At 41.0% G+C, this 7,096-nt stretch overlaps 1 long non-coding RNA gene across 1 annotated transcript in view; it reads right to left on the bottom strand.

Moving 5' to 3' along the window:
• Window positions 1–11: 11 nt before the first annotated feature.
• Window positions 12–7,096, bottom strand: part of LOC118338904 — a 44,969-nt gene continuing 37,884 nt past the window's right edge. Inside the window, exon 3 of the long non-coding RNA XR_004797293.1 lies at window positions 12–74. This is a non-coding gene — a long non-coding RNA (uncharacterized LOC118338904). The remainder of the gene's footprint in view (window positions 75–7,096) is intronic.

Raw genomic sequence — 7,096 nt, 5'->3', positions numbered from 1 at the left:
AAATTTCCTACCAAAATGGTTGAGTGCAGTTGGTTTAAGAAGTTCCAGAGGCTGCTCGTTGCTGGTCAAGCCACCTGCAAGAGAGTAGAAAAAGATCTTGAATGTGGTGTTCAGTATGTGGTATTAAAATCAGCAGCTGAAAACATTCAAACCACCAACATCTGTCTACAGCTCACAGGGAAGAGACCACTGGACAGGGATATGGAGACACCATGACGATGAGGGGGAGTGGGAAATGAGAGAAAACAAGCAGTAGAAAGTGACAAAAACAAAGCAGATGTGTACAGTAATATGATATCTGTTCAACAAAGTCAGACAGTGAGAGAGAGAAGGAAAAAACACACATTGTAGCACACATTACGAGCCAGCTGCCCCAAGAAATCCACCCAGTGGTGCTAATAATTTAAACCTTGAAAACTGGCTTTGTAAAACACATCTAAAAAAATAAAAATAAAAAAATAATCTCTGTTATGCATTATTGGATTAAGATTAATATCAACTATCCTTGCTAATCCACAACAGTGAGAGTATTTGCAGTTGTATTAGGTTGCTTGTGAAATTAGGAACAGATTACAAAACTCCCATAATTTGGTAACTCCCATAAACAAGCAAGATACGACAGTCCTTACTTTAAGTGATCAGCATTTCCGATTGCAGGCTTTCTTATTTGTAACATTAATGCTAATCTGGCTTCAGCAATGAAAAGATCTGGGACACAGACAGATAGGCTACAGACCTTTCTGGCCCATCTCTGAGAAAACCAAATTGATTAATTTGGTTTAGAAGGTCACTGATATAGAACTGGCCCTTCATGCGCTTTTATGGCTTAAACAAACAGAAGCTGTTTTCTCATGATTGTGCAGTTACATGTTGCAGATGGTAATAAAACCAGTAACAGAAACAGACTGCGGCTTAAACTCCTGAAGGACCCATCTATAAATGCCCTGGTAGGAAACACACTCAAACTAATCTTTTCTCACTTATTCCCACTCCGCTCTACAAATTACTGCCACAATTCAATAAATTTTATTAAAAATCTGCACAATTTTGTAAATAACTTTTGATAAATTGAATAATCAACAGCAAGAGCCAACAAGTTGAACCCAATTTTTTTTGACTAGCTGAAGCTCTGAGGAGAATACGTCTCCCTTGAACTTGTATCAGGAGTTTAACATGTTAAAAATAGGTGACATGATTGTATTCATAGCTGGATCTGCCCTGGGTTACACATGCCCCAAATGACACAAGCAATGAAGTCAGGAAAGCATAAGGACAATATTTTATGTCAATGACAGGCAGAAGTAAACTCCAAGATACATACAGTAGACACTGTGGTGCTACAATGCGTGATTGTAATGCAGCTATCAGGGCCTTTGAAGAGTGGCCCTTAGCAAATCACAAGATCAGTTTGACAAAGACAACAATCTACTGTTTACTGTCTACTGTTTGACAATGAGAGAACTTGCTTGTCTTCTCTTTGTCTTGCTTTGCTGTATGAGTGAGTTCTAGTATTCATTTTATTTGTTTGTTCCTGATATCAAATTTTGCATTTGCACATTGCACCTGTGCTAAATGTTGTGTGTGGTTAGAGCTGATTGAAGTTTAAAATGTTTACTTTGTGGAAATCAAGTCATTAAAAGTTACAGAAAATAACATGCATAATATCTAGCTATATTATCCACCTTGAGTGGAGAACAGTCACATAAATTGTGACATGAACAGTTACAGTCAGTGCAGAACTGCCACAGTTTACAGTACTGTTGTTCAGGGTGGTTAGCTTAAAGTCAGCTCCTCATAGTCTCTGTTTTTTATTTCAAATCCTATGTGATGGAGTGCTGCCAATACAATGAAAAACATATCAATGTCCTAATACTCTCTGACTGCACTGTACACACAGACCAGAATATTATTAGCCTGCTGGTCTGAATTGTAAGAACCCCGCTAACACACATTTTAGAGCATTTCCCAGGATATCCTGTCCTGTAGAAAAGTTGGCTTTTAGGTCTTTTGCTCAGGCTTCATGAACCGCCATTCTCCTGCCCTGTGGTCTTAAATTCAAGCTCTTTTGTGGAAAGAGTCTTTGCACTCACTACACAAGCTATTTCTGCTCCCACCTGCAAACAACTAGGCTGAAATTATGCCATCACTCTGCCTACATCAGTTTATCCTTAAGATTGGCAGCTGGTACAAATGGTGGGGTCAGTAATCTTGCAATTATCACCACTTTCAGGAAGCAGACTTTCTTACAATCACATTTCAAACTTTGCCCATACTCAGTGGGTTTCAGCACAGACACATCAGGCTATATTCAGAGTTCAATTAAGAATGTGCGCAGGTCTAAGTCTAAAATCTGATAAACTACTTTTTAAAGACAGCAACACTTCTCAAACTGAAAAACTTTAAAAACTGAGCAAGACTGCGTCTATCTCTCATGCAAACATCAGAAATCTCTGTCGCCATCCTCCCTCAACCGGCAGAGACAGACGTGGGGGAAGAAAACTTAGCGTGGAAGGAAGGAAAATGTGAGAAGAGACCATGTGCTGTCACACATGAACGAGCAGCAGCACATGACATACCCACAACTACTATGGATTTTGTTTTTCTGGGTTGCTAGGCGCTATTTTCAGCCTAAGCAGACTGCCCCATGATTAATACATGATTGAGGGAGGGGCTGAATTAAATATTAATATCTTACGCACAAAAACACACATGAAATGCATATTCTCCAATATTGTAGACAACGCCTTATTCCTTTGTTCCTTTACTAGAAGTAGATGCTAACACAAAATTACAACAGGAAACCAGACAGAAACAACAGACTTTCTCTGAAGGAAGAGAAAAAGAGAACAGGTTTTGCGATGACAGAGTATTATATGAGCGCTCAATATGTGTGTGTGCATGTCTGTGTATGTATGTGTGTGTGTGTGTGTGTGTGTGTGTGCATGTCAGTAGGGTGGCAATGGCAGATGGCAGAAAGACGACACCAGAGCTTGATAGGCGAGAGACAGGCCAAGCAATCACACACTCAAACACACACACAAAGGGAGAGCTGAGAGTGTAAGTGAGTGTTTTGCATCTTCATTTTGCTCTTTGGCCCCCTTAAACCCTTTGCAAGCACTTGCGTCATGATAAATTCAGAAAATAATAGACAAAGAGAGCGTGACAGAAAAACTGATTTGTATATCTGCATGTAAATGTGTAAGTATGTGTGTGTGTGTGGACCCATAGGGACAGACTGTAAACAAAAGGCAAGAATGTACGTCTATGTGCACAGGAAACATATCTCATGGAAACCAGGCAGGTTTATAGGTTGACTGAGCAGACGATGACCTCTGACGTCTGGGGAGGAAGACAGGCCAAGTACTCTCTCCCTTAACACATAGTGATGAGAGAAAATCTCCATGGAAACCACAACAAACAAATATGCAGAGAGAGAGAGACTCTTGTACAGGCAAGGAACAGTGTTTTTATAAATCTAGTTTTGCTATTTTTAACAGCAGCACAACATGTATATGGCCTGTATGTCTTATAATCTGACAAAAGATATGCCTGCTTTCAACAGCACGTAAGGATAGACTAGAGGTGACAATGCGAGCTGCTGTTTATACATACAAGGCAGCAAATAGATGCTGAATATTCCCCTGAAAAACCCGGAGTAGTCTTAAGAACCTTATATATGCACACACAATGTAAACATAACTTTTCAATGGCTGATGCCACAAATGTCATTCCAAAGCCGATTATCTCAGCCCCATACGCAACAAAATGTGATGCACTGTGTGTTCTGACACCTTTCTATCAGAACCAACATTAACCTTTCAGCAATTTCAGCTACAGTAGCTCGTCTGTTGGATTGGACCACACGGGCCAGCCTTTACTCCCCACGTGCATCAAGAGCCTTGGGGCCTATGACCCTGTCTCTAGTCACCGCTTTTTGACCACGTTTGATAGTTACTGACCACTGCCTGACCGGGAACACCTGACAAGAAGCTGCAGTTTTGGAGATGCTCTTGACCCAGTCGTCTAGCAGCACAGTTTGGGCCCTTGTCAAAGTCGCTCAAATCCTCACGCTGCCCGTTTTTCCTGCTTCTAACACATCAACTTTGAGGACAAAATGTTCACTTGCTGCCTAATATATCCCACCCACTGACAGGAGCCATGATAACCAGATAATCAGTGTTATTCACTTTACTTGTCAGTGCTCATAATGTTATGGCTGATTGGTGTATGTGGACAACTATTCTGGTGACATTATGTAATCCTCTAGCTAACCAGTGGTCTTATTTCCCCTATCTCACTCCTGATTTACTGTCTTCCAGGACCAGCTATAATGGATTAGGTGCCTGTATCCACTGTCCACTCTGAAGTAGACACTGTGCGAATAGCCACACATTTGCTTGCAAAGCACTCTTATCCGCTCTCAACAAGGTACTTATCCATTCTGTCCAAACCACGTCACTGTTGTCTCAGAGTTTGATTGAATAGTTGTCCTCTCTACAGTACAACTATTATCTGCTATTACAGCAGCAACAAGAGATAAAGTTCAAGAGAGATGAGACAGAGATGTTCACTACCTCTTACAGCTAATTCTGCGGTCCGAGCTTCAGCACTTGAAATGGCATTTAATGGGAATTCAATCCATAATAAGAGGTATTTTTGGATGCTATATTGTGGTACCAAGGGATATGGCACTTTGGGGATTCTTTCACAGTATTTAGAGCAAAAGCTTGAGGTGCATTATAATGTAACAACATTGTTATGTAAGCAAGTAATGCCCCCCGGGCGTAAAGCACAGTCACAATGGAGGACACCATTACTGTGAGAGTCATGTGGACACTGATGGATACTTTGATGTGTTGACCTATGTGACCTGTGCCATATGGATGTCCCTCATCAACAGTTAATCTCCCCAGTGACATGTAGAACAGGAATATAAATATGGCCAGTAAAAATACATAGACCCAGAAAAAGTACATGCGTTGCTCCAAGCCTAGGCAGGAAAGTGATTTGCTCTTTTTACGTGTGTCATATCCCATTTGTAAAAGCCTAGATTTGTCGACAGACTTCCTTGTGGATAGACATACGTGATCACCACATGGAAAAAGGAAGAGACGCAGTGCCAAGTTACCGACGTCTGGCATGAAGACAAGTTGGCTCAGAGGCTAGCAGGAAGCAGGAGTGCCTGCTTCAATGGATACACACCCGGTGTACAATGGTGAGGAGAACCCTTCCATGATGTAAGAAAAGACACACAGAGCACTCATGAACATTCATAAAAACACACACAAACGTTACACAGTGCAGCAAACACCTTTCCTCCTGCTCCTGTAGACAGTGAATGTGCCAAGTCACCTTGTTCTGGGCCACCTTTACTTCCACCTGACTTCCAATCACCAGAACAGTGTGCCAGCCACAGCAACCTGTCTAGTCCAATACTACTCAGTCTGGTGTATTCTGAGCCCTCGATATCAGCCTCAGAGCTCTGCCACCCTCCACTCTGCCAACTATGCCATCCTGTCTGCTGAGGCTCTACCAAAATTGCCCTTCTGCTACAACCAAACTCTGAGCCAGTCTGAAAGTGTGCCAGTCACGCCAACCTGTCACCACCACTCTAAACCACAAGATAACCTGCTGGGAAGCCGACATAGGAGGAGATTCATTCCAAAATGAGACGTCCATCATGTGATTGATAACAAAACTGACTACTTTTTACAGGTTAGTAGGCAATTTCACTATTAGTTTTTTAAGAATTTGATGCTTTCTACGTAGCAGATTCCTGATGGAGATTTAAGTTTCATCAAAATCTTTTATTTCAAATTATTTGTTTATATGAGGATGGTTGTACATAAGAGCCATATACAACAATGCAATGCCTTAGCTTGAAAAGAAGTTACCCTGATTCTAGTAGAGGAGTTCATTGTGTGTCCTTCAACCTCCCAAAAACACTGATAGGAGACAGAGTGTAAAATGTCCTGCAGCCTTGTTAATAACAGCAAATCAAGCTGCCACAACCAGTGCTAAATAAATCAGTGCACCAAGAGTTAACCTTGGTAGAGCACTGTTTCACTTGCAGACTAAGCTAAACTATGCTAGCATCTATCTACCGAGTGTATGTACTGTACGGAATCATTTTGGTGTCCACACACACCACCACGATTCACTATGGGGACAAGTTTGTTCTTTGTTTCTATGATTATGCTGACAAATGAAAGCAGTAACAACCAAGAAGTAGGGGCCGAATAGTGGCAATTGTCTTAAACATGGCACTATAGAGGTAGAATTCCTGGTTTGTAATATGAATGAAATAGAAAACAGCAAATTGGATAAGATTTTCTAGTGCTTAGAATTTAACTTGTCTGTGTCTGTGTGCAGCATTAAACCCATGAAGAACTTCTCACCACTGCCCTACTAAAAACCACTTGTTGGTGTTGCGGCCATGTTTACCTACTACTCAGCACTTCCTCTGGGCATTTTAAACCTTCAGGACAAACCACAGCCTTTGGCTTTATTTTTACGAATAGACCTTTTAAGTTTGTGTGCCTGTCTGTGTGTACATGTATCTGCCTGTGTACTGTTGTTGTACGTTTGTGTATGACGAAGAGGAAAAAGAAAGACAAATTATATGTTTATGGTACACATATGTGTATACGTGGAGCTGCAGTGCATACATTCAAACACACACCATATAGGCATATAATACATTGGGGGGGAAAATAAACACAAATGTTAACTTACCAACCAGAATTAACTCCCTTTGCAAATTTCAGTACATTAACTGTCCAGAACTCTTTGTCTCAACTGTATTATCAATCACTGTTTATTATCCTGGTTAACATATCAAAAGTCAACAAGACAAAGTTTTAAAAAAAAATATCGTTACACTTACTATGTTATCAAGTTAAATGTCACAATGCATTGTGATATAGATTTTAGGTCAGATGGTACAGCCCCTTCAATCCATCACTCTCACTTCCACGTCTTTCACACACTAACTGTTCAGAAAAAGAGGCCATGTGGTCTGGCAGCAGGCAGGCAACACAAGGTCCATAGGGAGACAGGAGATCCCTGTGATACCTAAGATGGGTACTCTCTCTCT

Source organism: Morone saxatilis, unplaced genomic scaffold (genome assembly GCF_004916995.1).
Source record: "Morone saxatilis isolate NCDOM2014 unplaced genomic scaffold, NCSU_SB_2.0 Contig5, whole genome shotgun sequence".
Taxonomy (NCBI): domain Eukaryota; kingdom Metazoa; phylum Chordata; class Actinopteri; family Moronidae; genus Morone; species Morone saxatilis.
Note: the sequence above shows the minus strand (reverse complement) of the source record. Positions and strands in the feature narration are given on the sequence as shown.